Genomic DNA, 27519 nt, shown 5'->3' with positions numbered 1-27519 from the left:
TAGATCTCTTGAAAAACTCAAAATTACTACGTATTTATGGTGTAGTGGTTATAACGTCCGCCTAACACAAGGAAGGTCGCAGGTTCGAGCCCTGGTGGATACATATTTCGGCCATCGTGATTGGGCATAAAAATAAGCTTGATCTCTTGAAAAACTCGGAATGACTACGTATCTATGGTGTAGTGGTTATCACGTCCGCTTAACATGCGGAAGGTCCCAGGTTCGAGCCCTGGTAGATGCATGCTTTGACCATCGTGATTGGGCACAAAAATAAGCTAGATCACTTGAAAAACTCAGAATTACTACGTATTTATGGTGTAGTGGTTATAACGTCCGCTTAACACAAGGAAGGTCGCAGGTTCGAGCCCTGGTAGATACATGTTTCGACCATCGTGATTGGGCATAAAAATAAGCTAGATCTCTTGAAAAACTCAGAATGACTACGTATCTATGGTGTATTGGTTATCACGTCCGCCTAACACGCGGAAGGTCCCAGGTTCGAGCCCTGGTAGATGCGTGTTTTGACCATCGTGATTGGGCATAAAAATGAGCTAGATCTCTTGAAAAACTCAGAAATACTACGTATTTATGGTGTAGTGGTTATCACGTCCGCCTAACACGCGGAAGGTCCCAGGTTCGAGCCCTGGTAGATGCATGCTTTGACCATCGTGATAGGGCACAAAAATCAGCTAGATCTCTTGAAAAACTCAGAATTACAACGTATTTATGGTGTATTGGTTATAACGTCCGCCTAACACAAGGAAGGTCGCAGGTTCGAGCCCTGGTACATGTATGTTTTGACCATCGTGATTGGGCATAAAAGTGAGCTAGATCTTTTGGAAAACTCGGAATTACTACGTATCTATGGTGTAGTGGTTATAACGTCCGCCTAACACGCGGAAGGTCCCAGGTTCAAGTCCTGGTAGATACAAGTTTTGACCATCGTGATTGGGAATAAAAGTAAGCTAGATCTTTTGAAAAACTCAATGTGATCATGTACCTATGGTGAAGTGGTTATCACGTCCGCTTCACACGCGGAAGGTGCCAGGTTCGAGCCCTGGTAGATGCGTGTTTTGACCATCGTGATTGGGCATAAAAATGAGCTAGATCTCTTGAAAAACTCGGAATGACTACGTATCTATGGTGTAGTGGTTATCACGTCCGCCTACCACGCGGAAGGTCCCAGGTTCGAGCCCTGGTAGATGCATGCTTTGACCATCGTGATTGGGCACAAAAATAAGCTAGATCTCTTGAAAAACTCAGAATTACTACGTATTTATGGTGTAATGGTTATAACGTCCGCCTAACACAAGGAAGGTCGCAGGTTCGAGCCCTGGTAGATGTATGTTTTGACCATCGTGATTGGGCATATAAATGAGCTAGATCTTTTGGAAAACTCGGAATTACTACGTATCTATGGTGTAGTGGTTATAACGTCCGCCTAACACGCGGAAGGTCGCAGGTTCGACCCCTGGTAGATGCATGCTTTGACCATCGTGATTGGGCACAAAAATAAGCTAGATCTCTTGAAAAACTCAAAATTACTACGTATTTATGGTGTAGTGGTTATAACGTCCGCCTAACACAAGGAAGGTCGCAGGTTTGACCCCTGGTAGATGAATGCTTTGACCATCGTGATTGGGCACAAAAATAAGCTAGATCTCTTGAAAAACTCAGAATTACTACGTATTTATGGTGTAGTGGTTATAACGTCCGCCTAACACAAGGAAAGTCGCAGGTTCGAGCCCTGGTAGATACGTGTTTCGACCATCGTGATTGGGCATAAAAATAAGCTTGATCTCTTGAAAAACTCGGAATGACTACGTATCTATGGTGTAGTGGTTGTCACGTCCGCTTCAAACGTGGCAGGTCGCAGGTTCGAGACCTGGTAGAGACATGCTTTTACCATCGTGATTGGGCATAAAAGTAAGCTAGATCTTTTGGAAAACTCAATGTGATCATGTATCTATGGTGAAGTGGTTATCAAGTCCGCTTCGCACGCGGAAGGAGCCAGGTTCGAGCCCTGGTAGATGCGTGTTTTGACCATCGTGATTGGGCATAAAAATAAGCTAGATCTCTTGAAAAACTCGGAATCACTACGTATCTATGGTGTAGTGGTTATAACGTCCGCCTAACACGCGGAAGGTCCCAGGTTCGAGCCGTGGTAGATGCATGCTTTGACCATCGTGATTGGGCACAAAAATAAGCTGGATCTCTTGAAAAACTCAGAATTACTACGTATTTATGGTGTAATGGTTATAACGTCCGCCTAACACAAGGAAGGTCGCCGGTTCGAGCCCTGGTAGATGTATGTTTTGACCATCGTGATTGGGCATAAAAATGAGCTAGATCTTTTGGAAAACTCGGAATTACTACGTATCTATGGTGTAGTGGTTATAACGTCCGCCTAACACGCGGAAGGTCGCAGGTTCGACCCCTGGTAGATGCATGCTTTGACCATCGTGATTGGGCACAAAAATAAGCTAGATCTCTTGAAAAACTCAGAATTACTACGTATTTATGGTATAGTGGTTATAACGTCCGCCTAACACAAGGAAGGTCGCAGGTTCGAGCCCTGGTAGATACGTGTTTCGACCATCGTGATTGGGCATAAAAATAAGCTAGATCTCTTGAAAAACTCGGAATTACTACGTATCTATGGTGTAGTGGTTATAACGTCCGCCTAACACGCGGAAGGTCCCAGGTTCGAGCTATGGTAAATACATGTTTTGACCATCGTGATTGGGCATAAAAATAAGCTAGATCTCTTGAAAAACTCAGAATAACTACGTATCTATGGCGTAGTGGTTATCACGTCCGCCTAACACGCGGAAAGTTCCAGGTTAGAGTCCTGGTAGATGCATGTTTTGACCATCGTGATTGGGCATAAAAATGAGCTAGATCTTTTGGAAAACTCGGAATTACTACGTATCTATGGTGTAGTGGTTATAACGTCCGCCTAACACGCCGAAGGTCCCAGGTTCGAGCTATGGTAAATACATGTTTTGACCATCGTGATTGGGCATAAAAATAAGCTAGATCTCTTGAAAAACTCAGAATTACTACTTGTCTATAGATTAGTGATTGTCACGTCCGCTTCAAACGTGGCAGGTCGCAGGTTCGAGACCTGGTAGAGACATGCTTTTACCATCGTGATTGGGCATAAAAGTAAGCTAGATCTTTTGGAAAACTCAATGTGATCATGTATCTATGGTGAAGTGGTTATCAAGTCCGCTTCACACGCGGAAGGAGCCAGGTTCGAGCCCTGGTAGATGCGTGTTTTGACCATCGTGATTGGGCATAAAAATAAGCTAGATTTCTTGAAAAACTCGGAATCACTACGTATCTATGGTGTAGTGGTTATAACGTCCGCCTAACACGCGGAAGGTCCCAGGTTCGAGCCCTGGTAGATGCATGCTTTGACCATCGTGATTGGGCACAAAAATAAGCTGGATCTCTTGAAAAACTCAGAATTACTACGTATTTATGGTGTAATGGTTATAACGTCCGCCTAACACAAGGAAGGTCGCCGGTTCGAGCCCTGGTAGATGTATGTTTTGACCATCGTGATTGGGCATAAAAATGAGCTAGATCTTTTGGAAAACTCGGAATTACTACGTATCTATGGTGTAGTGGTTATAACGTCCGCCTAACACGCGGAAGGTCGCAGGTTCGACCCCTGGTAGATGCATGCTTTGACCATCGTGATTGGGCACAAAAATAAGCTAGATCTCTTGAAAAACTCAGAATTACTACGTATTTATGGTGTAGTGGTTATAACGTCCGCCTAACACAAGGAAGGTCGCAGGTTCGAGCCCTGGTAGATACGTGTTTCGACCATCGTGATTGGGCATAAAAATAAGCTAGATCTCTTGAAAAACTCGGAATTACTACGTATCTATGGTGTAGTGGTTATAACGTCCGCCTAACACGCGGAAGGTCCCAGGTTCGAGCTATGGTAAATACATGTTTTGACCATCGTGATTGGGCATAAAAATAAGCTAGATCTCTTGAAAAACTCAGAATAACTACGTATCTATGGCGTAGTGGTTATCACGTCCGCCTAACACGCGGAAAGTTCCAGGTTCGAGTCCTGGTAGATGCATGTTTTGACCATCGTGATTGGGCATAAAAATGAGCTAGATCTTTTGGAAAACTCGGAATTACTACGTATCTATGGTGTAGTGGTTATAACGTCCGCCTAACACGCCGAAGGTCCCAGGTTCGAGCTATGGTAAATACATGTTTTGACCATCGTGATTGGGCATAAAAATAAGCAAGATCTCTTGAAAAACTCAGAATTACTACTTGTCTATAGATTAGTGGTTGTCACGTCCGCTTCACACGTGGCAGGTCGCAGGTTCGAGACCTGGTAGAGACATGCTTTTACCATCGTGATTGGGCAAAAAAGTAAGCTAGATCTTTTGGAAAACTCAATGTGATCATGTATCTATGGTGAAGTGCTTATCACGTCCGCTTCGCACGCGGAAGGAGCCAGGTTCGAGCCCTGGTAGATGCGTGTTTTGACCATCGTGATTGGGCATAAAAATGAGCTAGATCTCTTGAAAAACTCAGAATGACATCGTATCTATGGTGTAGTGGTTATCACGTCCGCCTAACACGCGGAAGGTCCCAGGTTCGACCACTGGTAGATGCATGCTTTGACCATCGTGATTGGGCACAAAAATAAGATAGATCTCTTGGAAAACTCAGAATTACTACGTATTTATGGTGTAGTGGTTATAACGACCGCCTAACACAAGGTAGGTCGCAGGTTCGAGCCCTGGTAGATACATGTTTCGACCATCGTGATTGGGCATAAAAATAAGCTAGATCTCTTGAAAAACTCAGAACAACTACGTATCTATGGTGTAGTGGTTATCATGTCCGCCTAACACGCGGTAGGTCCCAGGTTCGAGCCCTGGTAGATGCATGTTTTGACCATCGTGATTGGGCATAAAAATGAGCTAGATCTTTTGGAAAACTCGGAATTACTACGTATCTATGGTGCAGAGGTTATAACGTCCGCCTAACACGCGGAAGGTCCCAGGTTCGAGCTATGGTAAATACATGTTTTGACCATCGTGATTGGGCATAAAAATAAGCTAGATCTCTTGAAAAACTCAGAATTACTACGTGTCTATAGAGTAGTGGTTATCACGTCCGCTTCACACGTGGCAGGTTGCAGGTTCGAGACCTGGTAGAGACATGCTTTTACCATCGTGATTGGGCATAAAAGTAAGCTAGATCTTTTGGAAATCTCAATGTGATCATGTATCTATGGTGAAGTGGTTATCACGTCCGCTTCGCACGCGGAAGGTGCCAGGTTCGAGCCCTGGTAGATGCGTGTTTTGACCATCGTGATTGGGCATAAAAATAAGCAAGATCTCTTGAAAAACTCAGAATGGCTACGTATCTATGGTGTAGTGGTTATCACGTCCGCCTCATACGCGGAAGGTCCCAGGTTCGAGCCCTGGTAGATGCGTGTTTTGACCATCGTGATTGGGCATAAAAATAAGCTAGATCTCTTGAAAAACTCATAATTACTACGTGTCTATGGAGTAGTGGTTATCACGTCCGCTTCACACGTGGCAGGTCGCAGGTTCGAGACCTGGTAGATTCTTACTTTTACCATCGTGATTGGCATAAAAGTAAGCTAGATCTTTTGGAAAACTCAGTGTGATCAAGTATATATGGTGTAGTGATTATCACGTCCGCTTCACAAGCGGAAGGCCCCAGGTTCGAGCCCAGGTAGATACATGTTTTGACCATCGTGATTGGGCATAAAAATAAGCTAGATCTCTTGAAAAACTCAGAATGACTACGTTTCTATGGTGTAGTGGTTATCACGTCCGCCTAACACGCGGAAGGTGCCAGGTTCGAGCCCTGGTAGATACATGTTTCGACCATCGTGATTGGGCATAAAAATAAGCTAGATCTCTTGAAAAACTCAGAATGACTACGTATCTATGGTGTAGTGGTTATCACGTCCGCCTAACACGCGGAAGGTCCCAGGTTCGACCCCTGGTAGATGCATGCTTTGACCATCGTGATTGGGCACAAAAATAAGCTAGATCTCTTGAAAAACTCAGAATTACTACGTATTTATGGTGTAGTGGTTATATCGTCCGCCTAACACAAGGAAGGTCGTAGGTTCGAGCCCTGGTAGATATGTGTTTCGACCATCGTGATTGGGCATAAAAATAAGCTAGATCTCTTGAAAAACTCAGAACAACTCTGTATCTATGGTGTAGTGGTTATCACGTCCGCCTAACACGCGGAAGGTGCCAGGTTCGAGCCCTGGTAGATGCGTGTTTTGACCATCGTGATTGGGCATAAAAATAAGCAAGATCTCTTGAAAAACTCAGAATGGCTACGTATCTATGGTGTAGTGGTTATCACGTCCGCCTCACACGCGGAAGGTCCCAGGTTCGAGCCCTGGTAGATGCGTGTTTTGACCATCGTGATTGGGCATAAAAATAAGCTAGATCTCTTGAAAAACTCATAATTACTACGTGTCTATGGAGTAGTGGTTATCACGTCCGCTTCACACGTGGCAGGTCGCAGGTTCGAGACCTGGTAGATTCTTACTTTTACCATCGTGATTGGCATAAAAGTAAGCTAGATCTTTTGGAAAACTCAGTGTGATCAAGTATATATGGTGTAGTGATTATCACGTCCGCTTCACAAGCGGAAGGCCCCAGGTTCGAGCCCAGGTAGATACATGTTTTGACCATCGTGATTGGGCATAAAAATAAGCTAGATCTCTTGAAAAACTCAGAATGACTACGTTTCTATGGTGTAGTGGTTATCACGTCCGCCTAACACGCGGAAGGTGCCAGGTTCGAGCCCTGGTAGATACATGTTTCGACCATCGTGATTGGGCATAAAAATAAGCTAGATCTCTTGAAAAACTCAGAATGACTACGTATCTATGGTGTAGTGGTTATCACGTCCGCCTAACACGCGGAAGGTCCCAGGTTCGACCCCTGGTAGATGCATGCTTTGACCATCGTGATTGGGCACAAAAATAAGCTAGATCTCTTGAAAAACTCAGAATTACTACGTATTTATGGTGTAGTGGTTATATCGTCCGCCTAACACAAGGAAGGTCGTAGGTTCGAGCCCTGGTAGATATGTGTTTCGACCATCGTGATTGGGCATAAAAATAAGCTAGATCTCTTGAAAAACTCAGAACAACTCTGTATCTATGGTGTAGTGGTTATCACGTCCGCCTAACACGTGGAAGGTCCCAGGTTCGAGCCCTGGTAGATGCATGTTTTGACCATCGTGATTGGGCATAAAAATAAGCTAGATCTCTTGAAAAACTCAGAATAACTACGTATCTATGGTGTAGTGGCTATCACGTCCGCCTAACACGCGGAAGGTCGCAGGTTCGACCCCTGGTAGATGCATGCTTTGACCATCGTGATTGGGCACAAAAATAAGATAGATCTCTTGGAAAACTCAGAATTACTACGTATTTATGGTGTAGTGGTTATAACGACCGCCTAACACAAGGTAGGTCGCAGGTTCGAGCCCTGGTAGATACATGTTTCGACCATCGTGATTGGGCATAAAAATAAGCTAGATCTCTTGAAAAACTCAGAACAACTACGTATCTATGGTGTAGTGGTTATCATGTCCGCCTAACACGCGGTAGGTCCCAGGTTCGAGCCCTGGTAGATGCATGTTTTGACCATCGTGATTGGGCATAAAAATGAGCTAGATCTTTTGGAAAACTCGGAATTACTACGTATCTATGGTGTAGTGCTTATAACGTCCGCCTAACACGCGGAAGGTCCCAGGTTCGAGCCCTGGTAGATGCATGTTTTGACCATCGTGATTGGGCATAAAAATGAGCTAGATCTTTTGGAAAACTCGGAATTACTACGTATCTATGGTGTAGTGGTTATAACGTCCGCCTAACACGCGGAAAGTCCCAGGTTCGAGCTATGGTAAATACATGTTTTGACCATCGTGATTGGGCATAAAATTAAGCTAGATCTCTTGAAAAACTCAGAATTACTACGTGTCTATAGAGTAGTGGTTATCACGTCCGCTTCACACGTGGCAGGTTGCAGGTTCGAGACCTGGTAGAGACATGCTTTTACCATCGTGATTGGGCATAAAAGTAAGCTAGATCTTTTGGAAATCTCAATGTGATCATGTATCTATGGTGAAGTGGTTATCACGTCCGCTTCGCACGCGGAAGGTGCCAGGTTCGAGCCCTGGTAGATGCGTGTTTTGACCATCGTGATTGGGCATAAAAATAAGCTAGATCTCTTGAAAAACTCAGAATGGCTACGTATCTATGGTGTAGTGGTTATCACGTCCGCTTCACACGCGGAAGGTCCCAGGTTCGAGCCCTGGTAGATGCGTGTTTTGACCATCGTGATTGGGCATAAAAATAAGCTAGATCTCTTGAAAAACTCATAATTACTACGTGTCTATGGAGTAGTGGTTATCACGTCCGCCTAACACAAGGAAGGTCGCCGGTTCGAGCCCTGGTAGATGTATGTTTTGACCATCGTGATTGGGCATAAAAATGAGCTAGATCTTTTGGAAAACTCGGAATTACTACGTATCTATGGTGTAGTGGTTATAACGTCCGCCTAACACGCGGAAGGTCGCAGGTTCGACCCCTGGTAGATGCATGCTTTGACCATCGTGATTGGGCACAAAAATAAGCTAGATCTCTTGAAAAACTCAGAATTACTACGTATTTATGGTGTAGTGGTTATAACGTCCGCCTAACACAAGGAAGGTCGCAGGTTCGAGCCCTGGTAGATACGTGTTTCGACCATCGTGATTGGGCATAAAAATAAGCTAAATCTCTTGAAAAACTCGGAATTACTACGTATCTATGGTGTAGTGGTTATAACGTCCGCCTAACACGCGGAAGGTCCCAGGTTCGAGCTATGGTAAATACATGTTTTGACCATCGTGATTGGGCATAAAAATAAGCTAGATCTCTTGAAAAACTCAGAATAACTACGTATCTATGGCGTAGTGGTTATCACGTCCGCCTAACACGCGGAAAGTTCCAGGTTCGAGTCCTGGTAGATGCATGTTTTGACCATCGTGATTGGGCATAAAAATGAGCTAGATCTTTTGGAAAACTCGGAATTACTACGTATCTATGGTGTAGTGGTTATAACGTCCGCCTAACACGCCGAAGGTCCCAGGTTCGAGCTATGGTAAATACATGTTTTGACCATCGTGATTGGGCATAAAAATAAGCTAGATCTCTTGAAAAACTCAGAATTACTACTTGTCTATAGATTAGTGGTTGTCACGTCCGCTTCACGCGTGGCAGGTCGCAGGTTCGAGACCTGGTAGAGACATGCTTTTACCATCGTGATTGGGCATAAAAGTAAGCTAGTACTCTTGAAAAACTCAGAATTACTACGTATTTATGGTGTAATGGTTATAACGTCCGCCTAACACAAGGAAGGTCCCAGGTTCGAGCCCTGGTAGAATTATGTTTTGACCATCATGATTGGGCATAAAAATGAGCTAGATCTTTTGGAAAACTCGGAATTACTACGTATCTATTGTGTAGTGGTTATAACGTCCGCCTAACACGCGGAAGGTCCCAGGTTCAAGCTATGGTAAATATATGTTTTGACCATCGTGATTGGGCATAAAAATGAGCTAGATCTTTTGGAAAACTCGGAATTACTACGTGTCTATGGTGTAGTGGTTATAACGTCCGCCTAACACGCGGAAGGTCCCAGGTTCGAGCCCTGGTAGATGCATGCTTTGACCATCGTGATTGGGCACAAAAATAAGCTAGATCTCTTGAAAAACTCAGAATTACTACGTATTTATGGTGTAATGATTATAACGTCCGCCTAACACAAGGAAGGTCGCAGGTTCGAGCCCTGGTAGATGTATGTTTTGACCATCGTGATTGGGCATAAAAATGAGCTAGATCTTTTGGAAAACTCGGAATTACTACGTATCTATGGTGTAGTGGTTATAACGTCCGCCTAACACGCGGAAGGTCCCAGGTTCGAGCTATGGTAAATACATGTTTTGACCATCGTGATTGGGCATAAAAATAAGCTAGATCTCTTGAAAAACTCAGAATTACTACGTGTCTATAGAGTAGTGGTTATCACGTCCGCTTCACACGTGGCAGGTTGCAGGTTCGAGACCTGGTAGATACATGCTTTTACCATCGTGATTGGGCATAAAAGTAAGCTAGATCTTTTGGAAATCTCAATGTGATCATGTATCTATGGTGAAGTGGTTATCACGTCCGCTTCGCACGCGGAAGTTGCCAGGTTCGAGCCCTGGTAGATGCGTGTTTTGACCATCGTGACTGGGCATAAAAATAAGCTAGATCTCTTGAAAAACTCAGAATGACTACGTATCTATGGTGTAGTGGTTATCACGTCCGCCTAACACGCGGAAGGTCCCAGGTTCGACCCCTGGTAGATGCATGCTTTGACCATCGTGATTGGGCACAAAAATAAGCTAGATCTCTTGAAAAACTCAGAATTACTACGTATTTATGGTGTAGTGGTTATATCGTCCGCCTAACACAAGGAAGGTCGCAGGTTCGAGCCCTGGTAGATATGTGTTTCGACCATCGTGATTGGGCATAAAAATAAGCTAGATCTCTTGAAAAACTCAGAATAACTACGTATCTATGGTGTAGTGGTTATCACGTCCGCCTAACACGCGGAAGGTCCCAGGTTCGAGCCCTGGTAGATGCATGTTTTGACCATCGTGATTGGGCATAAAAATGAGCTAGATCTTTTGGAAAACTCGGAATTACTACGTGTCTATGGTGTAGTGGTTATAACGTCCGCCTAACACGCGGAAGGTCCCAGGTTCGAGCCCTGGTAGATGCATGCTTTGACCATCGTGATTGGGCACAAAAATAAGCTAGATCTCTTGAAAAACTCAGAATTACTACGTATTTATGGTGTAATGGTTATAACGTCCGCCTAACACAAGGAAGGTCGCAGGTTCGAGCCCTGGTAGATGTATGTTTTGACCATCGTGATTGGGCATAAAAATGAGCTAGATCTTTTGGAAAACTCGGAATTACTACGTATCTATGGTGTAGTGGTTATAACGTCCGCCTAACACGCGGAAGGTCCCAGGTTCGAGCTATGGTAAATACATGTTTTGACCATCGTGATTGGGCATAAAAATAAGCTAGATCTCTTGAAAAACTCAGAATTACTACGTGTCTATAGAGTAGTGGTTATCACGTCCGCTTCACACGTGGCAGGTTGCAGGTTCGAGACCTGGTAGATACATGCTTTTACCATCGTGATTGGGCATAAAAGTAAGCTAGATCTTTTGGAAATCTCAATGTGATCATGTATCTATGGTGAAGTGGTTATCACGTCCGCTTCGCACGCGGAAGTTGCCAGGTTCGAGCCCTGGTAGATGCGTGTTTTGACCATCGTGATTGGGCATAAAAATAAGCTAGATCTCTTGAAAAACTCAGAATGGCTACGTATCTATGGTGTAGTGGTTATCACGTCCGCTTCACACGCGGAAGGTCCCAGGTTCGAGCCCTGGTAGATGCGTGTTTTGACCATCGTGATTGGGCATAAAAATAAGCTAGATCTCTTGAAAAACTCATAATTACTACGTGTCTATGGAGTAGTGGTTATCACGTCCGCTTCACACGTGACAGGTCGCAGGTTCGAGACCTGGTAGATTCTTACTTTTACCATCGTGATTGGCATAAAAGAAGCTAGATCTTTTGGAAAACTCAGTGTGATCAAGTATATATGGTGTAGTGATTATCACGTCCGCTTCACAAGCGGAAGGCCCCAGGTTCGAGCCCAGGTAGATACATGTTTTCACCATCGTGATTGGGCATAAAAATAAGCTAGATCTCTTGAAAAACTCAGAATGACTACGTTTCTATGGTGTAGTGGTTATCACGTCCGCCTAACACGCGGAAGGTGCCAGGTTCGACCCCTGGTAGATGCATGCTTTGACCATCGTGATTGGGCACAAAAATAAGCTAGATCTCTTGAAAAACTCAGAATTACTACGTATTTATGGTGTAGTGGTTATATCGTCCGCCTAACACAAGGAAGGTCGCAGGTTCGAGCCCTGGTAGATACGTGTTTCGACCATCGTGATTGGGCATAAAAATAAGCTAGATCTCTTGAAAAACTCAGAATTACTACGTGTCTATAGAGTAGTGGTTATCACGTCCGCTTCACACGTGGCAGGTTGCAGGTTCGAGACCTGGTAGAGACATGCTTTTACCATCGTGATTGGGCATAAAAGTAAGCTAGATCTTTTGGAAATCTCAATGTGATCATGTATCTATGGTGAAGTGGTTATCACGTCCGCTTCGCACGCGGAAGGTGCCAGGTTCGAGCCCTGGTAGATGCGTGTTTTGACCATCGTGATTGGGCATAAAAATAAGCTAGATCTCTTGGAAAACTCAGAATTACTACGTATTTATGGTGTAGTGGTTATATCGTCCGCCTAACACAAGGAAGGTCGCAGGTTCGAGCCCTGGTAGATACGTGTTTCGACCATCGTGATTGGGCATAAAAATAAGCTAGATCTCTTGAAAAACTCAGAATAATTACGTATCTATGGTGTAGTTGTTATCACGTCCGCCTAACACGCGGAAGGTCCCAGGTTCGAGCCCTGGTAGATGCATGTTTTGACCATCGTGAATGGGCATAAAAATAAGCTAGATCTCTTGAAAAACTCATAATTACTACGTGTCTATGGAGTAGTGGTTATCACGTCCGCTTCACACGTGACAGGTCGCAGGTTCGAGACCTGGTAGATTCTTACTTTTACCATCGTGATTGGCATAAAAGAAGCTACATCTTTTGGAAAACTCAGTGTGATCAAGTATATATGGTGTAATGATTATCACGTCCGCTTCACAAGCGGAAGGCCCCAGGTTCGAGCCCAGGTAGATGCATGTTTTGACCATCGTGATAGGGCACAAAAATCAGCTAGATCTCTTGAAAAACTCAGAATTACAACGTATTTATGGTGTATTGGTTATAACGTCCGCCTAACACAAGGAAGGTCGCAGGTTCGAGCCCTGGTAGATGTATGTTTTGACCATCGTGATTGGGCATAAAAATGAGCTAGATCTTTTGGAAAACTCGGAATTACTACGTATCTATGGTGTAGTGGTTATAACGTCCGCCTAACACGCGGAAGGTCCCAGGTTCAAGTCCTGGTAGATACAAGTTTTGACCATCGTGATTGGGCATAAAAGTAAGCTAGATCTTTTGAAAAACTCAATGTGATCATGTACCTATGGTGAAGTGGTTATCACGTCCGCTTCACACGCGGAAGGTGCCAGGTTCGAGCCCTGGTAGATGCGTGTTTTGACCATCGTGATTGGGCATAAAAATGAGCTAGATCTCTTGAAAAACTCGGAATGACTACGTATCTATGGTGTAGTGGTTATCACGTCCGCCTACCACGCGGAAGGTGCCAGGTTCGAGCCCTGGTAGATGCATGCTTTGACCATCGTGATTGGGCACAAAAATAAGCTAGATCTCTTGAAAAACTCAGAATTACTACGTATTTATGGTGTAATGGTTATAACGTCCGCCTAACACAAGGAAGGTCGCAGGTTCGAGCCCTGGTAGATGTATGTTTTGACCATCGTGATTGGGCATATAAATGAGCTAGATCTTTTGGAAAACTCGGAATTACTACGTATCTATGGTGTAGTGGTTATAACGTCCGCCTAACACGCGGAAGGTCGCAGGTTCGACCCCTGGTAGATGCATGCTTTGACCATCGTGATTGGGCACAAAAATAAGCTAGATCTCTTGAAAAACTCAAAATTACTACGTATTTATGGTGTAGTGGTTATAACGTCCGCCTAACACAAGGAAGGTCGCAGGTTCGAGCCCTGGTGGATACATATTTCGGCCATCGTGATTGGGCATAAAAATAAGCTAGATCTCTTGAAAAACTCAGAATTACTACGTGTCTATAGAGTAGTGGTTGTCACGTCCGCTTCACACGTGGCAGGTCGCAGGTTCGAGACCTGGTAGAGACATGCTTTTACCATCGTGATTGGGCATAAAAGTAAGCTAGATCTTTTGGAAAACTCAATGTGATCATGTATCTATGGTGAAGTGGTTATCACGTCCGCCTAACACGCGGAAGGTCCCAGGTTCGACCCCTGGTAGATGCATGCTTTGACCATCGTGATTGGGCATAAAAATAAGCTAGATCTCTTGAAAAACTCAGAATGACTACGTATCTATGGTGTAGTGGTTATCACGTCCGCCTAACACGCGGAAGGTCCCAGGTTCGAGCCCTGGTAGATGCGTGTTTTGACCATCGTAATTGGGCATAAAAATGAGCTAGATCTCTTGAAAAACTCAGAATTACTACGTATTTATGGTGTAGTGGTTATCACGTCCGCCTAACACGCGGAAGGTCCCTGGTAGATGCATGCTTTGACCATCGTGATAGGGCACAAAAATCAGCTAGATCTCTTGAAAAACTCAGAATTACAACGTATTTATGGTCTAGTGGTTATAACGTCCGCCTAACACGCGGAAGGTCCCAGGTTCAAGTCCTGGTAGATACAAGTTTTGACCATCGTGATTGGGCATAAAAGTAAGCTAGATCTTTTGAAAAACTCAATGTGATCATGTACCTATGGTGAAGTGGTTATCACGTCCGCTTCACACGCGGAAGGTGCCAGGTTCGAGCCCTGGTAGATGCGTGTTTTGACCATCGTGATTGGGCATAAAAATGAGCTAGATCTCTTGAAAAACTCGGAATTACTACGCATCTATGGTGTAGTGGTTATCACGTCCGCCTAACACGCGGAAGGTGTCAGGTTCGAGCCCTGGTAGATGCGTGTTTTGACCATCGTGATTGGGCATAAAAATGAGCTAGATCTCTTGAAAAACTCAGAATTACTACGTAATTATGGTGTAGTGGTTATAACGTCCGCCTAACACAAGGAAGGTCGCAGGTTCGAGCTCTGGTAGATACATGTTTCGACCATCGTGATTGGGCATAAAAATAAGCTAGATCTCTTGAAAAACTCGGAATGACTACGTATCTATGGTGTAGTGGTTATCACGTCCGCCTACCACGCGGAAGGTCCCAGGTTCGAGCCCTGGTAGATGCATGCCTTGACCATCGTGATTGGGCACAAAAATAAGCTAGATCTCTTGAAAAACTCAGAATTACTACGTATTTATGGTGTAATGGTTATAACGTCCGCCTAACACAAGGAAGGTCGCAGGTTCGAGCCCTGGTAGATGTATGTTTTGACCATCGTGATTGGGCATAAAAATGAGCTAGATCTTTTGGAAAACTCGGAATTACTACGCATCTATGGTGTAGTGGTTATAACGTCCGCCTAACACGCGGAAGGTCCCAGGTTCAAGCTATGGTAAATATATGTTTTGACCATCGTGATTGGGCATAAAAATGAGCTAGATCTCTTGAAAAACTCGGAATTACTACGCATCTATGGTGTAGTGGTTATCACGTCCGCCTAACACGCGGAAGGTGTCAGGTTCGAGCCCTGGTAGATGCGTGTTTTGACCATCGTGATTGGGCATAAAAAGAGCTAGATCTCTTGAAAAACTCAGAATTACTACGTAATTATGGTGTAGTGGTTATAACGTCCGCCTAACACAAGGAAGGTCGCAGGTTCGAGCCCTGGTAGATACATGTTTCGACCATCGTGATTGGGCATAAAAATAAGCTAGATCTCTTGAAAAACTCGGAATGACTACGTATCTATGGTGTAGTGGTTATCACGTCCGCCTACCACGCGGAAGGTCCCAGGTTCGAGCCCTGGTAGATGCATGCTTTGACCATCGTGATTGGGCACAAAAATAAGCTAGATCTCTTGAAAAACTCAGAATTATTACGTATTTATGGTGTAATGGTTATAACGTCCGCCTAACACAAGGAAGGTCGCAGGTTCGAGCCCTGGTAGATGTATGTTTTGACCATCGTGATTGGGCATAAAAATGAGCTAGATCTTTTGGAAAACTCGGAATTACTAAGTATCTATGGTGTAGTGGTTATAACGTCCGCCTAACACGCGGAAGGTGTCAGGTTCGAGCCCTGGTAGATGCGTGTTTTGACCATCGTGATTGGGCATAAAAATGAGCTAGATCTCTTGAAAAACTCAGAATTACTACGTAATTATGGTGTAGTGGTTATAACGTCCGCCTAACACAAGGAAGGTCGCAGGTTCGAGCCCTGGTAGATACATGTTTCGACCATCGTGATTGGGCATAAAAATAAGCTAGATCTCTTGAAAAACTCGAAATGACTACGTATCTATGGTGTAGTGGTTATCACGTCCGCCTACCACGCGGAAGGTCCCAGGTTCGAGCCCTGGTAGATGCATGCTTTGACCATCGTGATTGGGCACAAAAATAAGCTAGATCTCTTGAAAAACTCAGAATTACTACGTATTTATGGTGTAATGGTTGTCACGTCCGCTTCACACGTGGCAGGTCGCAGGTTCGAGACCTGGTAGAGACATGCTTTTACCATCGTGATTGGGCATAAAAGTAAGCTAGATCTTTTGGAAAACTCAATGTGATCATGTATCTATGGTGAAGTGGTTATCACGTCCGCTTCGCACGCGGAAGGAGCCAGGTTCGAGCCCTGGTAGATGCGTGTTTTGACCATCGTGATTGGGCATAAAAATGAGCTAGATCTCTTGAAAAACTCAGAATGACAACGTATTTATGGTGTATTGGTTATAACGTCCGCCTAACACAAGGAAGGTCGCAGGTTCGAGCCCTGGTAGATGTATGTTTTGACCATCGTGATTGGGCATAAAAATGAGCTAGATCTTTTGGAAAACTCGGAATTACTACGTATCAATGGTGTAGTGGTTATAACGTCCGCCTAACACGCGGAAGGTCCCAGGTTCAAGCTATGGTAAATATATGTTTTGACCATCGTGATTGGGCATAAAAATAAGCTAGATCTCTTGAAAAACTCAGAATTACTACGTGTCTATAGAGTAGTGGTTGTCACGTCCGCTTCACACGTGGCAGGTCGCAGGTTCGAGACCTGGTAGAGACATGCTTTTACCATCGTGATTGGGCATAAAAGTAAGCTAGATCTTTTGGAAAACTCAATGTGATCATGTATCTATGGTGAAGTGGTTATCACGTCCGCCTAACACGCGGAAGGTCCCAGGTTCGACCCCTGGTAGATGCATGCTTTGACCATCGTGATTGGGCACAAAAATAAGCTAGATCACTTGAAAAACTCAGAATTACTACGTATTTATGGTGTAGTGGTTATAACGTCCGCTCAACACAAGGAAGGTCGCAGGTTCGAGCCCTGGTAGATACATGTTTCGACCATCGTGATTAGGCATAAAAATAAGCTAGATCTCTTGAAAAACTCAGAATGACTACGTATCTATGGTGTAGTGGTTATCACGTCCGCCTAACACGCGGAAGGTCCCAGGTTCTAGCCCTGGTAGATGCGTGTTTTGACCATCGTAATTGGGCATAAAAATGAGCTAGATCTCTTGAAAAACTCAGAATTACTACGTATTTATGGTGTAGTGGTTATCACGTCCGCCTAACACGCGGAAGGTCCCAGGTTCGAGCCCTGGTAGATGCATGCTTTGACCATCGTGATAGGGCACAAAAATCAGCTAGATCTCTTGAAAAACTCAGAATTACAACGTATTTATGGTGTATTGGTTATAACGTCCGCCTAACACAAGGAAGGTCGCAGGTTCGAGCCCTGGTAGATGTATGTTTTGACCATCGTGATTGGGCATAAAAATGAGCTAGATCTTTTGGAAAACTCGGAATTACTACGTATCAATGGTGTAGTGGTTATAACGTCCGCCTAACACGCGGAAGGTCCCAGGTTCAAGCTATGGTAAATATATGTTTTGACCATCGTGATTGGGCATAAAAATAAGCTAGATCTCTTGAAAAACTCAGAATTACTACGTGTCTATAGAGTAGTGGTTGTCACGTCCGCTTCACACGTGGCAGGTCGCAGGTTCGAGACCTGGTAGAGACATGCTTTTACCATCGTGATTGGGCATAAAAGTAAGCTAGATCTTTTGGAAAACTCAATGTGATCATGTATCTATGGTGAAGTGGTTATCACGTCCGCCTAACACGCGGAAGGTCCCAGGTTCGACCCCTGGTAGATGCATGCTTTGACCATCGTGATTGGGCACAAAAATAAGCTAGATCACTTGAAAAACTCAGAATTACTACGTATTTATGGTGTAGTGGTTATAACGTCCGCTCAACACAAGGAAGGTCGCAGGTTCGAGCCCTGGTAGATACATGTTTCGACCATCGTGATTAGGCATAAAAATAAGCTAGATCTCTTGAAAAACTCAGAATGACTACGTATCTATGGTGTAGTGGTTATCACGTCCGCCTAACACGCGGAAGGTCCCAGGTTCTAGCCCTGGTAGATGCGTGTTTTGACCATCGTAATTGGGCATAAAAATGAGCTAGATCTCTTGAAAAACTCAGAATTACTACGTATTTATGGTGTAGTGGTTATCACGTCCGCCTAACACGCGGAAGGTCCCAGGTCGAGCCCTGGTAGATGCATGCTTTGACCATCGTGATAGGGCACAAAAATCAGCTAGATCTCTTGAAAAACTCAGAATTACAACGTATTTATGGTGTATTGGTTATAACGTCCGCCTAACACAAGGAAGGTCGCAGGTTCGAGCCCTGGTAGATGTATGTTTTGACCATCGTGATTGGGCATAAAAATGAGCTAGATCTTTTGGAAAACTCGGAATTACTACGTATCTATGGTGTAGTGGTTATAACGTCCGCCTAACACGCGGAAGGTCCCAGGTTCAAGTCCTGGTAGATACAAGTTTTGACCATCGTGATTGGGCATAAAAGTAAGCTAGATCTTTTGAAAAACTCAATGTGATCATGTACCTATGGTGAAGTGGTTATCACGTCCGCTTCACACGCGGAAGGTGCCAGGTTCGAGCCCTGGTAGATGCGTGTTTTGACAATCGTGATTGGGCATAAAAATGAGCTAGATCTCTTGAAAAACTCGGAATTACTACGCATCTATGGTGTAGTGGTTATCACGTCCGCCTAACACGCGGAAGGTGTCAGGTTCGAGCCCTGGTAGAGGCGTGTTTTGACCATCGTGATTGGGCATAAAAATGAGCTAGATCTCTTGAAAAACTCAGAATTACTACGTAATTATGGTGTAGTGGTTATAACGTCCGCCTAACACAAGGAAGGTCGCAGGTTCGAGCCCTGGTAGATGTATGTTTTGACCATCGTGATTGGGCATAAAAATGAGCTAGATCTTTTGGAAAACTCGGAATTACTACGTATTTATGGTGTAGTGGTTATAACGTCCGCCTAACACAAGGAAGGTCGCAGGTTCGAGCCCTGGTAGATACATGTTTCGGCCATCGTGATTGGGCATAAAAATAAGCTTGATCTCTTGAAAAACTCGGAATGACTACGTATCTATGGTGTAGTGGTTATCACGTCCGCTTAACATGCGGAAGGTCCCAGGTTCGAGCCCTGGTAGATGCATGCTTTGACCATCGTGATTGGGCACAAAAATAAGCTAGATCTCTTGAAAAACTCAGAATTACTACGTATTTATGGTGTAATGGTTATAACGTCCGCCTAACACAAGGAAGGTCGCAGGTTCGAGCCCTGGTAGATGTATGATTTGACCATCGTGATTGGGCATAAAAATGAGCTAGATCTTTTGGAAAACTCGGAATTACTACGTATCTATGGTGTAGTGGTTATAACGTCCGCCTAACACGCGGAAGGTCGCAGGTTCGACCCCTGGTAGATGAATGCTTTGACCATCGTGATTGGGCACAAAAATAAGCTAGATCTCTTGAAAAACTCAGAATTACTACGTATTTATGGTGTAGTGGTTATAACGTCCGCCTAACACAAGGAAAGTCGCAGGTTCGAGCCCTGGTAGATACGTGTTTCGACCATCGTGATTGGGCATAAAAATAAGCTAGATCTCTTGAAAAACTCAGAATTACTACGTGTCTATAGATTAGTGGTTGTCACGTCCGCTTCAAACGTGGCAGGTCGCAGGTTCGAGACCTGGTAGAGACATGCTTTTACCATCGTGATTGGGCATAAAAGTAAGCTAGATCTTTTGGAAAACTCAATGTGATCATGTATCTATGGTGAAGTGGTTATCAAGTCCGCTTCGCACGCGGAAGGAGCCAGGTTCGAGCCCTGGTAGATGCGTGTTTTGACCATCGTGATTGGGCATAAAAATAAGCTAGATCTCTTGAAAAACTCGGAATCACTACGTATCTATGGTGTAGTGGTTATAACGTCCGCCTCACACGCGGAAGGTCCCAGGTTCGAGCCCTGGTAGATGCATGCTTTGACCATCGTGATTGGGCACAAAAATAAGCTGGATCTCTTGAAAAACTCAGAATTACTACGTATTTATGGTGTAATGGTTATAACGTCCGCCTAACACAAGGAAGGTCGCCGGTTCGAGCCCTGGTAGATGTATGTTTTGACCATCGTGATTGGGCATAAAAATGAGCTAGATCTTTTGGAAAACTCGGAATTACTACGTATCTATGGTGTAGTGGTTATAACGTCCGCCTAACACGCGGAAGGTCGCAGGTTCGACCCGTGGTAGATGCATGCTTTGACCATCGTGATTGGGCACAAAAATAAGCTAGATCTCTTGAAAAACTCAGAATTACTACGTATTTATGGTGTAGTGGTTATAACGTCCGCCTAACACAAGGAAGGTCGCAGGTTCGAGCCCTGGTAGATACGTGTTTCGACCATCGTGATTGGGCATAAAAATAAGCTAGATCTCTTGAAAAACTCGGAATTACTACGTATCTATGGTGTAGTGGTTATAACGTCCGCCTAACACGCGGAAGGTCCCAGGTTCGAGCTATGGTAAATACATGTTTTGACCATCGTGATTGGGCATAAAAATAAGCTAGATCTCTTGAAAAACTCAGAATAACTACGTATCTATGGCGTAGTGGTTATCACGTCCGCCTAACACGCGGAAAGTTCCAGGTTCGAGTCCTGGTAGATGCATGTTTTGACCATCGTGATTGGGCATAAAAATGAGCTAGATCTTTTGGAAAACTCGGAATTACTACGTATCTATGGTGTAGTGGTTATAACGTCCGCCTAACACGCCGAAGGTCCCAGGTTCGAGCTATGGTAAATACATGTTTTGACCATCGTGGTTGGGCATAAAAATAAGCTAGATCTCTTGAAAAACTCAGAATTACTACTTGTCTATAGATTAGTGGTTGTCACGTCCGCTTCACACGTGGCAGGTCGCAGGTTCGAGACCTGGTAGAGACATGCTTTTACCATCGTGATTGGGCATAAAAGTAAGCTAGATCTTTTGGAAAACTCAATGTGATCATGTATCTATGGTGAAGTGGTTATCACGTCCGCTTCGCACGCGGAAGGAGCCAGGTTCGAGCCCTGGTAGATGCGTGTTTTGACCATCGTGATTGGGCATAAAAATGAGCTAGATCTCTTGAAAAACTCAGAATGACAACGTATCTATGGTGTAGTGGTTATCACTTCCGCCTAACACGCGGAAGGTCCCAGGTTCGACCACTGGTAGATGCATGCTTTGACCATCGTGATTGGGCACAAAAATAAGATAGATCTCTTGGAAAACTCAGAATTACTACGTATTTATGGTGTAGTGGTTATAACGACCGCCTAACACGAGGTAGGTCGCAGGTTCGAGCCCTGGTAGATTCATGTTTCGACCATCGTGATTGGGCATAAAAATAAGCTAGATCTCTTGAAAAACTCAGAACAACTACGTATCTATGGTGTAGTGGTTATCATGTCCGCCTAACACGCGGTAGGTCCCAGGTTCGAGCCCTGGTAGATGCATGTTTTGACCATCGTGATTGGGCATAAAAATGAGCTAGATCTTTTGGAAAACTCGGAATTACTACGTATCTATGGTGTAGTGCTTATAACGTCCGCCTAACACGCGGAAGGTCCCAGGTTCGAGCCCTGGTAGATGCATGTTTTGACCATCGTGATTGGGCATAAAAATGAGCTAGATCTTTTGGAAAACTCGGAATTACTACGTATCTATGGTGTAGTGGTTATAACGTCCGCCTAACACGCGGAAGGTCCCAGGTTCGAGCTATGGTAAATACATGTTTTGACCATCGTGATTGGGCATAAAAATAAGCTAGATCTCTTGAAAAACTCAGAATTACTACGTGTCTATAGAGTAGTGGTTATCACGTCCGCTTCACACGTGGCAGGTTGCAGGTTCGAGACCTGGTAGAGACATGCTTTTACCATCGTGATTGGGCATAAAAGTAAGCTAGATCTTTTGGAAATCTCAATGTGATCATGTATCTATGGTGAAGTGGTTATCACGTCCGCTTCGCACGCGGAAGGTGCCCGGTTCGAGCCCTGGTAGATGCGTGTTTTGACCATCGTGATTGGGCATAAAAATAAGCTAGATCTCTTGAAAAACTCAGAATGGCTACGTATCTATGGTGTAGTGGTTATCACGTCCGCTTCACACGCGGAAGGTCCCAGGTTCGAGCCCTGGTAGATGCGTGTTTTGACCATCGTGATTGGGCATAAAAATAAGCTAGATCTCTTGAAAAACTCATAATTACTACGTGTCTATGGAGTAGTGTTTATCACGTCCGCTTCACACGTGGCAGGTCGCAGGTTCGAGACCTGGTAGATTCTTACTTTTACCATCGTGATTGGCATAAAAGTAAGCTAGATCTTTTGGAAAACTCAGTGTGATCAAGTAAATATGGTGTAGTGATTATCACGTCCGCTTCACAAGCGGAAGGCCCCAGGTTCGAGCCCAGGTAGATACATGTTTTGACCATCGTGATTGGGCATAAAAATAAGCTAGATCTCTTGAAAAACTCAAAATGACTACGTTTCTATGGTGTAGTGGTTATCACGTCCGCCTAACACGCGGAAGGTGCCAGGTTCGAGCCCTGGTAGATACATGTTTCGACCATCGTGATTGGGCATAAAAATAAGCTAGATCTCTTGAAAAACTCAGAATGACTACGTATCTATGGTGTAGTGGTTATCACGTCCGCCTAACACGCGGAAGGTCCCAGGTTCGACCCCTGGTAGATGCATGCTTTGACCATCGTGATTGGGCACAAAAATAAGCTAGATCTCTTGAAAAACTCAGAATTACTACGTATTTATGGTGTAGTGGTTATATCGTCCGCCTAACACAAGGAAGGTCGCAGGTTCGAGCCCTGGTAGATATGTGTTTCGACCATCGTGATTGGGCATAAAAATAAGCTAGATCTCTTGAAAAACTCAGAATAACTACGTATCTATGGTGTAGTGGTTATCACGTCCGCCTAACACGCGGAAGGTCCCAGGTTCGAGCCCTGGTAGATGCATGTTTTGACCATCGTGATTGGGCATAAAAATGAGCTAGATCTTTTGGAAAACTCGGAATTACTACGTGTCTATGGTGTAGTGGTTATAACGTCCGCCTAACACGCGGAAGGTCCCAGGTTCGAGCCCTGGTAGATGCATGCTTTGACCATCGTGATTGGGCACAAAAATAAGCTAGATCTCTTGAAAAACTCAGAATTACTACGTATTTATGGTGTAATGGTTATAACGTCCGCCTAACACAAGGAAGGTCGCAGGTTCGAGCCCTGGTAGATGTATGTTTTGACCATCGTGATAGGGCACAAAAATAAGCTAGATCTCTTGAAAAACTCAGAATTACTACGTATCTATGGTGTAGTGGTTATCACGTCCGCCTAACACGCGGAAGGTCCCAGGTTCGAGCCCTGGTAGATGCATGTTTTGACCATCGTGATTGGGCATAAAAATGAGCTAGATCTTTTGGAAAACTCGGAATTACTACGTGTCTATGGTGTAGTGGTTATAACGTCCGCCTAACACGCGGAAGGTCCCAGGTTCGAGCCCTGGTAGATGCATGCTTTGACCATCGTGATTGGGCACAAAAATAAACTAGATCTCTTGAAAAACTCAGAATTACTACGTATTTATGGTGTAATGGTTATAACGTCCGCCTAACACAAGGAAGGTCGCAGGTTCGAGCCCTGGTAGATGTATGTTTTGACCATCGTGATAGGGCACAAAAATAAGCTAGATCTCTTGAAAAACTCAGAATTACTACGTGTCTATAGAGTAGTGGTTATCACGTCCGCTTCACACGTGGCAGGTTGCAGGTTCGAGACCTGGTAGAGACATGCTTTTACCATCGTGATTGGGCATAAAAGTAAGCTAGATCTTTTGGAAATCTCAATGTGATCATGTATCTATGGTGAAGTGGTTATCACGTCCGCTTCGCACGCGGAAGGTGCCAGGTTCGAGCCCTGGTAGATGCGTGTTTTGACCATCGTGATTGGGCATAAAAATAAGCTAGATCTCTTGGAAAACTCAGAATTACTACGTATTTATGGTGTAGTGGTTATATCGTCCGCCTAACACAAGGAAGGTCGCAGGTTCGAGCCCTGGTAGATACGTGTTTCGACCATCGTGATTGGGCATAAAAATAAGCTAGATCTCTTGAAAAACTCAGAATAATTACGTATCTATGGTGTAGTTGTTATCACGTCCGCCTAACACGCGGAAGGTCCCAGGTTCGAGCCCTGGTAGATGCATGTTTTGACCATCGTGATTGGGCATAAAAATAAGCTAGATCTCTTGAAAAACTCATAATTACTACGTGTCTATGGAGTAGTGGTTATCACGTCCGCTTCACACGTGACAGGTCGCAGGTTCGAGACCTGGTAGATTCTTACTTTTACCATCGTGATTGGCATAAAAGAAGCTACATCTTTTGGAAAACTCAGTGTGATCAAGTATATATGGTGTAATGATTATCACGTCCGCTTCACAAGCGGAAGGCCCCAGGTTCGAGCCCAGGTAGATGCATGTTTTGACCATCGTGATTGGGCATAAAAATGAGCTAGATCTTTTGGAAAACTCGGAATTACTACGTGTCTATGGTGTAGTGGTTATAACGTCCGCCTAACACGCGGAAGGTCCCAGGTTCGAGCCCTGGTAGATGCATGCTTTGACCATCGTGATTGGGCACAAAAATAAGCTAGATCTCTTGAAAAACTCAGAATTACTACGTATTTATGGTGTAATGATTATAACGTCCGCCTAACACAAGGAAGGTCGCAGGTTCGAGCCCTGGTAGATGTATGTTTTGACCATCGTGATTGGGCATAAAAATGAGCTAGATCTTTTGGAAAACTCGGAATTACTACGTATCTATGGTGTAGTGGTTATAACGTCCGCCTAACACGCGGAAGGTCCCAGGTTCGAGCTATGGTAAATACATGTTTTGACCATCGTGATTGGGCATAAAAATAAGCTAGATCTCTTGAAAAACTCAGAATTACTACGTGTCTATAGAGTAGTGGTTATCACGTCCGCTTCACACGTGGCAGGTTGCAGGTTCGAGACCTGGTAGATACATGCTTTTACCATCGTGATTGGGCATAAAAGTAAGCTAGATCTTTTGGAAATCTCAATGTGATCATGTATCTATGGTGAAGTGGTTATCACGTCCGCTTCGCACGCGGAAGTTGCCAGGTTCGAGCCCTGGTAGATGCGTGTTTTGACCATCGTGACTGGGCATAAAAATAAGCTAGATCTCTTGAAAAACTCAGAATGACTACGTATCTATGGTGTAGTGGTTATCACGTCCGCCTAACACGCGGAAGGTCCCAGGTTCGACCCCTGGTAGATGCATGCTTTGACCATCGTGATTGGGCACAAAAATAAGCTAGATCTCTTGAAAAACTCAGAATTACTACGTATTTATGGTGTAGTGGTTATATCGTCCGCCTAACACAAGGAAGGTCGCAGGTTCGAGCCCTGGTAGATATGTGTTTCGACCATCGTGATTGGGCATAAAAATAAGCTAGATCTCTTGAAAAACTCAGAATAACTACGTATCTATGGTGTAGTGGTTATCACGTCCGCCTAACACGCGGAAGGTCCCAGGTTCGAGCCCTGGTAGATGCATGTTTTGACCATCGTGATTGGGCATAAAAATGAGCTAGATCTTTTGGAAAACTCGGAATTACTACGTGTCTATGGTGTAGTGGTTATAACGTCCGCCTAACACGCGGAAGGTCCCAGGTTCGAGCCCTGGTAGATGCATGCTTTGACCATCGTGATTGGGCACAAAAATAAGCTAGATCTCTTGAAAAACTCAGAATTACTACGTATTTATGGTGTAATGGTTATAACGTCCGCCTAACACAAGGAAGGTCGCAGGTTCGAGCCCTGGTAGATGTATGTTTTGACCATCGTGATTGGGCATAAAAATGAGCTAGATCTTTTGGAAAACTCGGAATTACTACGTATCTATGGTGTAGTGGTTATAACGTCCGCCTAACACGCGGAAGGTCCCAGGTTCGAGCTATGGTAAATACATGTTTTGACCATCGTGATTGGGCATAAAAATAAGCTAGATCTCTTGAAAAACTCAGAATTACTACGTGTCTATAGAGTAGTGGTTATCACGTCCGCTTCACACGTGGCAGGTTGCAGGTTCGAGACCTGGTAGATACATGCTTTTACCATCGTGATTGGGCATAAAAGTAAGCTAGATCTTTTGGAAATCTCAATGTGATCATGTATCTATGGTGAAGTGGTTATCACGTCCGCTTCGCACGCGGAAGTTGCCAGGTTCGAGCCCTGGTAGATGCGTGTTTTGACCATCGTGATTGGGCATAAAAATAAGCTAGATCTCTTGAAAAACTCAGAATGGCTACGTATCTATGGTGTAGTGGTTATCACGTCCGCTTCACACGCGGAAGGTCCCAGGTTCGAGCCCTGGTAGATGCGTGTTTTGACCATCGTGATTGGGCATAAAAATAAGCTAGATCTCTTGAAAAACTCATAATTACTACGTGTCTATGGAGTAGTGGTTATCACGTCCGCTTCACACGTGACAGGTCGCAGGTTCGAGACCTGGTAGATTCTTACTTTTACCATCGTGATTGGCATAAAAGAAGCTAGATCTTTTGGAAAACTCAGTGTGATCAAGTATATATGGTGTAGTGATTATCACGTCCGCTTCACAAGCGGAAGGCCCCAGGTTCGAGCCCAGGTAGATACATGTTTTCACCATCGTGATTGGGCATAAAAATAAGCTAGATCTCTTGAAAAACTCAGAATGACTACGTTTCTATGGTGTAGTGGTTATCACGTCCGCCTAACACGCGGAAGGTGCCAGGTTCGACCCCTGGTAGATGCATGCTTTGACCATCGTGATTGGGCACAAAAATAAGCTAGATCTCTTGAAAAACTCAGAATTACTACGTATTTATGGTGTAGTGGTTATATCGTCCGCCTAACACAAGGAAGGTCGCAGGTTCGAGCCCTGGTAGATACGTGTTTCGACCATCGTGATTGGGCATAAAAATAAGCTAGATCTCTTGAAAAACTCAGAATTACTACGTGTCTATAGAGTAGTGGTTATCACGTCCGCTTCACACGTGGCAGGTTGCAG

At 44.3% G+C, this 27519-nt stretch overlaps 49 non-coding genes across 49 annotated transcripts; all 49 read left to right on the top strand.

Annotated features, from left to right (window-relative positions):
* Positions 1-168: 168 nt before the first annotated feature.
* On the top strand, positions 169-241 carry TRNAV-AAC (transfer RNA valine (anticodon AAC)). Its single transcript has one exon. It is a non-coding gene; the product is annotated as a tRNA-Val (tRNA).
* Positions 242-582: 341 nt separating this feature from the next.
* On the top strand, positions 583-655 carry TRNAV-AAC (transfer RNA valine (anticodon AAC)). Its single transcript has one exon. It is a non-coding gene; the product is annotated as a tRNA-Val (tRNA).
* Positions 656-858: 203 nt separating this feature from the next.
* Positions 859-931, top strand: TRNAV-AAC (transfer RNA valine (anticodon AAC)). Its single transcript has one exon. It is a non-coding gene; the product is annotated as a tRNA-Val (tRNA).
* Positions 932-996: 65 nt separating this feature from the next.
* Positions 997-1069, top strand: TRNAV-CAC (transfer RNA valine (anticodon CAC)). The gene has a single exon. It is a non-coding gene; the product is annotated as a tRNA-Val (tRNA).
* Positions 1070-1134: 65 nt separating this feature from the next.
* On the top strand, positions 1135-1207 carry TRNAG-ACC (transfer RNA glycine (anticodon ACC)). The gene has a single exon. It is a non-coding gene; the product is annotated as a tRNA-Gly (tRNA).
* A 4067-nt stretch (positions 1208-5274) lies between these two features.
* TRNAA-CGC (transfer RNA alanine (anticodon CGC)) lies at positions 5275-5347 on the top strand. The gene has a single exon. It is a non-coding gene; the product is annotated as a tRNA-Ala (tRNA).
* Positions 5348-5412: 65 nt separating this feature from the next.
* Positions 5413-5485, top strand: TRNAM-CAU (transfer RNA methionine (anticodon CAU)). The gene has a single exon. It is a non-coding gene; the product is annotated as a tRNA-Met (tRNA).
* A 340-nt stretch (positions 5486-5825) lies between these two features.
* TRNAV-AAC (transfer RNA valine (anticodon AAC)) lies at positions 5826-5898 on the top strand. The gene has a single exon. It is a non-coding gene; the product is annotated as a tRNA-Val (tRNA).
* Positions 5899-5963: 65 nt separating this feature from the next.
* Positions 5964-6036, top strand: TRNAV-AAC (transfer RNA valine (anticodon AAC)). Its single transcript has one exon. It is a non-coding gene; the product is annotated as a tRNA-Val (tRNA).
* A 203-nt stretch (positions 6037-6239) lies between these two features.
* TRNAV-AAC (transfer RNA valine (anticodon AAC)) lies at positions 6240-6312 on the top strand. Its single transcript has one exon. It is a non-coding gene; the product is annotated as a tRNA-Val (tRNA).
* A 65-nt stretch (positions 6313-6377) lies between these two features.
* TRNAV-CAC (transfer RNA valine (anticodon CAC)) lies at positions 6378-6450 on the top strand. Its single transcript has one exon. It is a non-coding gene; the product is annotated as a tRNA-Val (tRNA).
* A 340-nt stretch (positions 6451-6790) lies between these two features.
* Positions 6791-6863, top strand: TRNAV-AAC (transfer RNA valine (anticodon AAC)). The gene has a single exon. It is a non-coding gene; the product is annotated as a tRNA-Val (tRNA).
* Positions 6864-6928: 65 nt separating this feature from the next.
* TRNAV-AAC (transfer RNA valine (anticodon AAC)) lies at positions 6929-7001 on the top strand. Its single transcript has one exon. It is a non-coding gene; the product is annotated as a tRNA-Val (tRNA).
* A 203-nt stretch (positions 7002-7204) lies between these two features.
* On the top strand, positions 7205-7277 carry TRNAV-AAC (transfer RNA valine (anticodon AAC)). The gene has a single exon. It is a non-coding gene; the product is annotated as a tRNA-Val (tRNA).
* Positions 7278-8170: 893 nt separating this feature from the next.
* On the top strand, positions 8171-8243 carry TRNAA-CGC (transfer RNA alanine (anticodon CGC)). Its single transcript has one exon. It is a non-coding gene; the product is annotated as a tRNA-Ala (tRNA).
* A 65-nt stretch (positions 8244-8308) lies between these two features.
* TRNAV-CAC (transfer RNA valine (anticodon CAC)) lies at positions 8309-8381 on the top strand. The gene has a single exon. It is a non-coding gene; the product is annotated as a tRNA-Val (tRNA).
* A 1859-nt stretch (positions 8382-10240) lies between these two features.
* Positions 10241-10313, top strand: TRNAA-CGC (transfer RNA alanine (anticodon CGC)). Its single transcript has one exon. It is a non-coding gene; the product is annotated as a tRNA-Ala (tRNA).
* Positions 10314-10378: 65 nt separating this feature from the next.
* Positions 10379-10451, top strand: TRNAV-AAC (transfer RNA valine (anticodon AAC)). The gene has a single exon. It is a non-coding gene; the product is annotated as a tRNA-Val (tRNA).
* Positions 10452-10654: 203 nt separating this feature from the next.
* TRNAV-AAC (transfer RNA valine (anticodon AAC)) lies at positions 10655-10727 on the top strand. The gene has a single exon. It is a non-coding gene; the product is annotated as a tRNA-Val (tRNA).
* A 617-nt stretch (positions 10728-11344) lies between these two features.
* TRNAA-CGC (transfer RNA alanine (anticodon CGC)) lies at positions 11345-11417 on the top strand. Its single transcript has one exon. It is a non-coding gene; the product is annotated as a tRNA-Ala (tRNA).
* A 65-nt stretch (positions 11418-11482) lies between these two features.
* TRNAV-CAC (transfer RNA valine (anticodon CAC)) lies at positions 11483-11555 on the top strand. Its single transcript has one exon. It is a non-coding gene; the product is annotated as a tRNA-Val (tRNA).
* Positions 11556-12308: 753 nt separating this feature from the next.
* TRNAA-CGC (transfer RNA alanine (anticodon CGC)) lies at positions 12309-12381 on the top strand. The gene has a single exon. It is a non-coding gene; the product is annotated as a tRNA-Ala (tRNA).
* A 753-nt stretch (positions 12382-13134) lies between these two features.
* Positions 13135-13207, top strand: TRNAV-AAC (transfer RNA valine (anticodon AAC)). The gene has a single exon. It is a non-coding gene; the product is annotated as a tRNA-Val (tRNA).
* A 65-nt stretch (positions 13208-13272) lies between these two features.
* TRNAV-CAC (transfer RNA valine (anticodon CAC)) lies at positions 13273-13345 on the top strand. The gene has a single exon. It is a non-coding gene; the product is annotated as a tRNA-Val (tRNA).
* Positions 13346-13410: 65 nt separating this feature from the next.
* On the top strand, positions 13411-13483 carry TRNAG-ACC (transfer RNA glycine (anticodon ACC)). The gene has a single exon. It is a non-coding gene; the product is annotated as a tRNA-Gly (tRNA).
* Positions 13484-14238: 755 nt separating this feature from the next.
* Positions 14239-14311, top strand: TRNAV-AAC (transfer RNA valine (anticodon AAC)). The gene has a single exon. It is a non-coding gene; the product is annotated as a tRNA-Val (tRNA).
* A 191-nt stretch (positions 14312-14502) lies between these two features.
* Positions 14503-14575, top strand: TRNAV-AAC (transfer RNA valine (anticodon AAC)). Its single transcript has one exon. It is a non-coding gene; the product is annotated as a tRNA-Val (tRNA).
* A 65-nt stretch (positions 14576-14640) lies between these two features.
* On the top strand, positions 14641-14713 carry TRNAV-CAC (transfer RNA valine (anticodon CAC)). The gene has a single exon. It is a non-coding gene; the product is annotated as a tRNA-Val (tRNA).
* A 341-nt stretch (positions 14714-15054) lies between these two features.
* On the top strand, positions 15055-15127 carry TRNAG-ACC (transfer RNA glycine (anticodon ACC)). The gene has a single exon. It is a non-coding gene; the product is annotated as a tRNA-Gly (tRNA).
* Positions 15128-15743: 616 nt separating this feature from the next.
* TRNAG-ACC (transfer RNA glycine (anticodon ACC)) lies at positions 15744-15816 on the top strand. The gene has a single exon. It is a non-coding gene; the product is annotated as a tRNA-Gly (tRNA).
* A 479-nt stretch (positions 15817-16295) lies between these two features.
* On the top strand, positions 16296-16368 carry TRNAG-ACC (transfer RNA glycine (anticodon ACC)). Its single transcript has one exon. It is a non-coding gene; the product is annotated as a tRNA-Gly (tRNA).
* Positions 16369-16571: 203 nt separating this feature from the next.
* Positions 16572-16644, top strand: TRNAA-CGC (transfer RNA alanine (anticodon CGC)). The gene has a single exon. It is a non-coding gene; the product is annotated as a tRNA-Ala (tRNA).
* Positions 16645-17537: 893 nt separating this feature from the next.
* Positions 17538-17610, top strand: TRNAV-AAC (transfer RNA valine (anticodon AAC)). Its single transcript has one exon. It is a non-coding gene; the product is annotated as a tRNA-Val (tRNA).
* Positions 17611-18778: 1168 nt separating this feature from the next.
* Positions 18779-18851, top strand: TRNAV-AAC (transfer RNA valine (anticodon AAC)). The gene has a single exon. It is a non-coding gene; the product is annotated as a tRNA-Val (tRNA).
* Positions 18852-18916: 65 nt separating this feature from the next.
* On the top strand, positions 18917-18989 carry TRNAV-CAC (transfer RNA valine (anticodon CAC)). The gene has a single exon. It is a non-coding gene; the product is annotated as a tRNA-Val (tRNA).
* Positions 18990-19468: 479 nt separating this feature from the next.
* On the top strand, positions 19469-19541 carry TRNAV-AAC (transfer RNA valine (anticodon AAC)). Its single transcript has one exon. It is a non-coding gene; the product is annotated as a tRNA-Val (tRNA).
* A 755-nt stretch (positions 19542-20296) lies between these two features.
* Positions 20297-20369, top strand: TRNAV-CAC (transfer RNA valine (anticodon CAC)). Its single transcript has one exon. It is a non-coding gene; the product is annotated as a tRNA-Val (tRNA).
* Positions 20370-21400: 1031 nt separating this feature from the next.
* On the top strand, positions 21401-21473 carry TRNAA-CGC (transfer RNA alanine (anticodon CGC)). The gene has a single exon. It is a non-coding gene; the product is annotated as a tRNA-Ala (tRNA).
* Positions 21474-22504: 1031 nt separating this feature from the next.
* TRNAV-CAC (transfer RNA valine (anticodon CAC)) lies at positions 22505-22577 on the top strand. Its single transcript has one exon. It is a non-coding gene; the product is annotated as a tRNA-Val (tRNA).
* Positions 22578-22917: 340 nt separating this feature from the next.
* TRNAV-AAC (transfer RNA valine (anticodon AAC)) lies at positions 22918-22990 on the top strand. Its single transcript has one exon. It is a non-coding gene; the product is annotated as a tRNA-Val (tRNA).
* Positions 22991-23055: 65 nt separating this feature from the next.
* Positions 23056-23128, top strand: TRNAV-AAC (transfer RNA valine (anticodon AAC)). Its single transcript has one exon. It is a non-coding gene; the product is annotated as a tRNA-Val (tRNA).
* Positions 23129-23331: 203 nt separating this feature from the next.
* Positions 23332-23404, top strand: TRNAV-AAC (transfer RNA valine (anticodon AAC)). Its single transcript has one exon. It is a non-coding gene; the product is annotated as a tRNA-Val (tRNA).
* A 341-nt stretch (positions 23405-23745) lies between these two features.
* Positions 23746-23818, top strand: TRNAV-AAC (transfer RNA valine (anticodon AAC)). The gene has a single exon. It is a non-coding gene; the product is annotated as a tRNA-Val (tRNA).
* Positions 23819-24297: 479 nt separating this feature from the next.
* TRNAA-CGC (transfer RNA alanine (anticodon CGC)) lies at positions 24298-24370 on the top strand. The gene has a single exon. It is a non-coding gene; the product is annotated as a tRNA-Ala (tRNA).
* Positions 24371-25537: 1167 nt separating this feature from the next.
* Positions 25538-25610, top strand: TRNAA-CGC (transfer RNA alanine (anticodon CGC)). Its single transcript has one exon. It is a non-coding gene; the product is annotated as a tRNA-Ala (tRNA).
* Positions 25611-25675: 65 nt separating this feature from the next.
* On the top strand, positions 25676-25748 carry TRNAV-AAC (transfer RNA valine (anticodon AAC)). The gene has a single exon. It is a non-coding gene; the product is annotated as a tRNA-Val (tRNA).
* A 203-nt stretch (positions 25749-25951) lies between these two features.
* Positions 25952-26024, top strand: TRNAV-AAC (transfer RNA valine (anticodon AAC)). Its single transcript has one exon. It is a non-coding gene; the product is annotated as a tRNA-Val (tRNA).
* A 617-nt stretch (positions 26025-26641) lies between these two features.
* Positions 26642-26714, top strand: TRNAA-CGC (transfer RNA alanine (anticodon CGC)). Its single transcript has one exon. It is a non-coding gene; the product is annotated as a tRNA-Ala (tRNA).
* Positions 26715-26779: 65 nt separating this feature from the next.
* Positions 26780-26852, top strand: TRNAV-CAC (transfer RNA valine (anticodon CAC)). Its single transcript has one exon. It is a non-coding gene; the product is annotated as a tRNA-Val (tRNA).
* The last annotated feature ends 667 nt before the right edge of the window (positions 26853-27519 follow it).

The sequence above is a fragment of the Phalangium opilio genome, unplaced genomic scaffold (genome assembly GCF_054372755.1).
Source record: "Phalangium opilio isolate 3A_F unplaced genomic scaffold, DU_Popi_V2 ptg000009l_1, whole genome shotgun sequence".
In the NCBI taxonomy this organism is placed as follows: Eukaryota; Metazoa; Arthropoda; class Arachnida; order Opiliones; family Phalangiidae; genus Phalangium; species Phalangium opilio.
The sequence above is the reverse complement of the archived record's forward strand: the minus strand, read 5'-3'. Positions and strand labels throughout refer to the sequence as shown.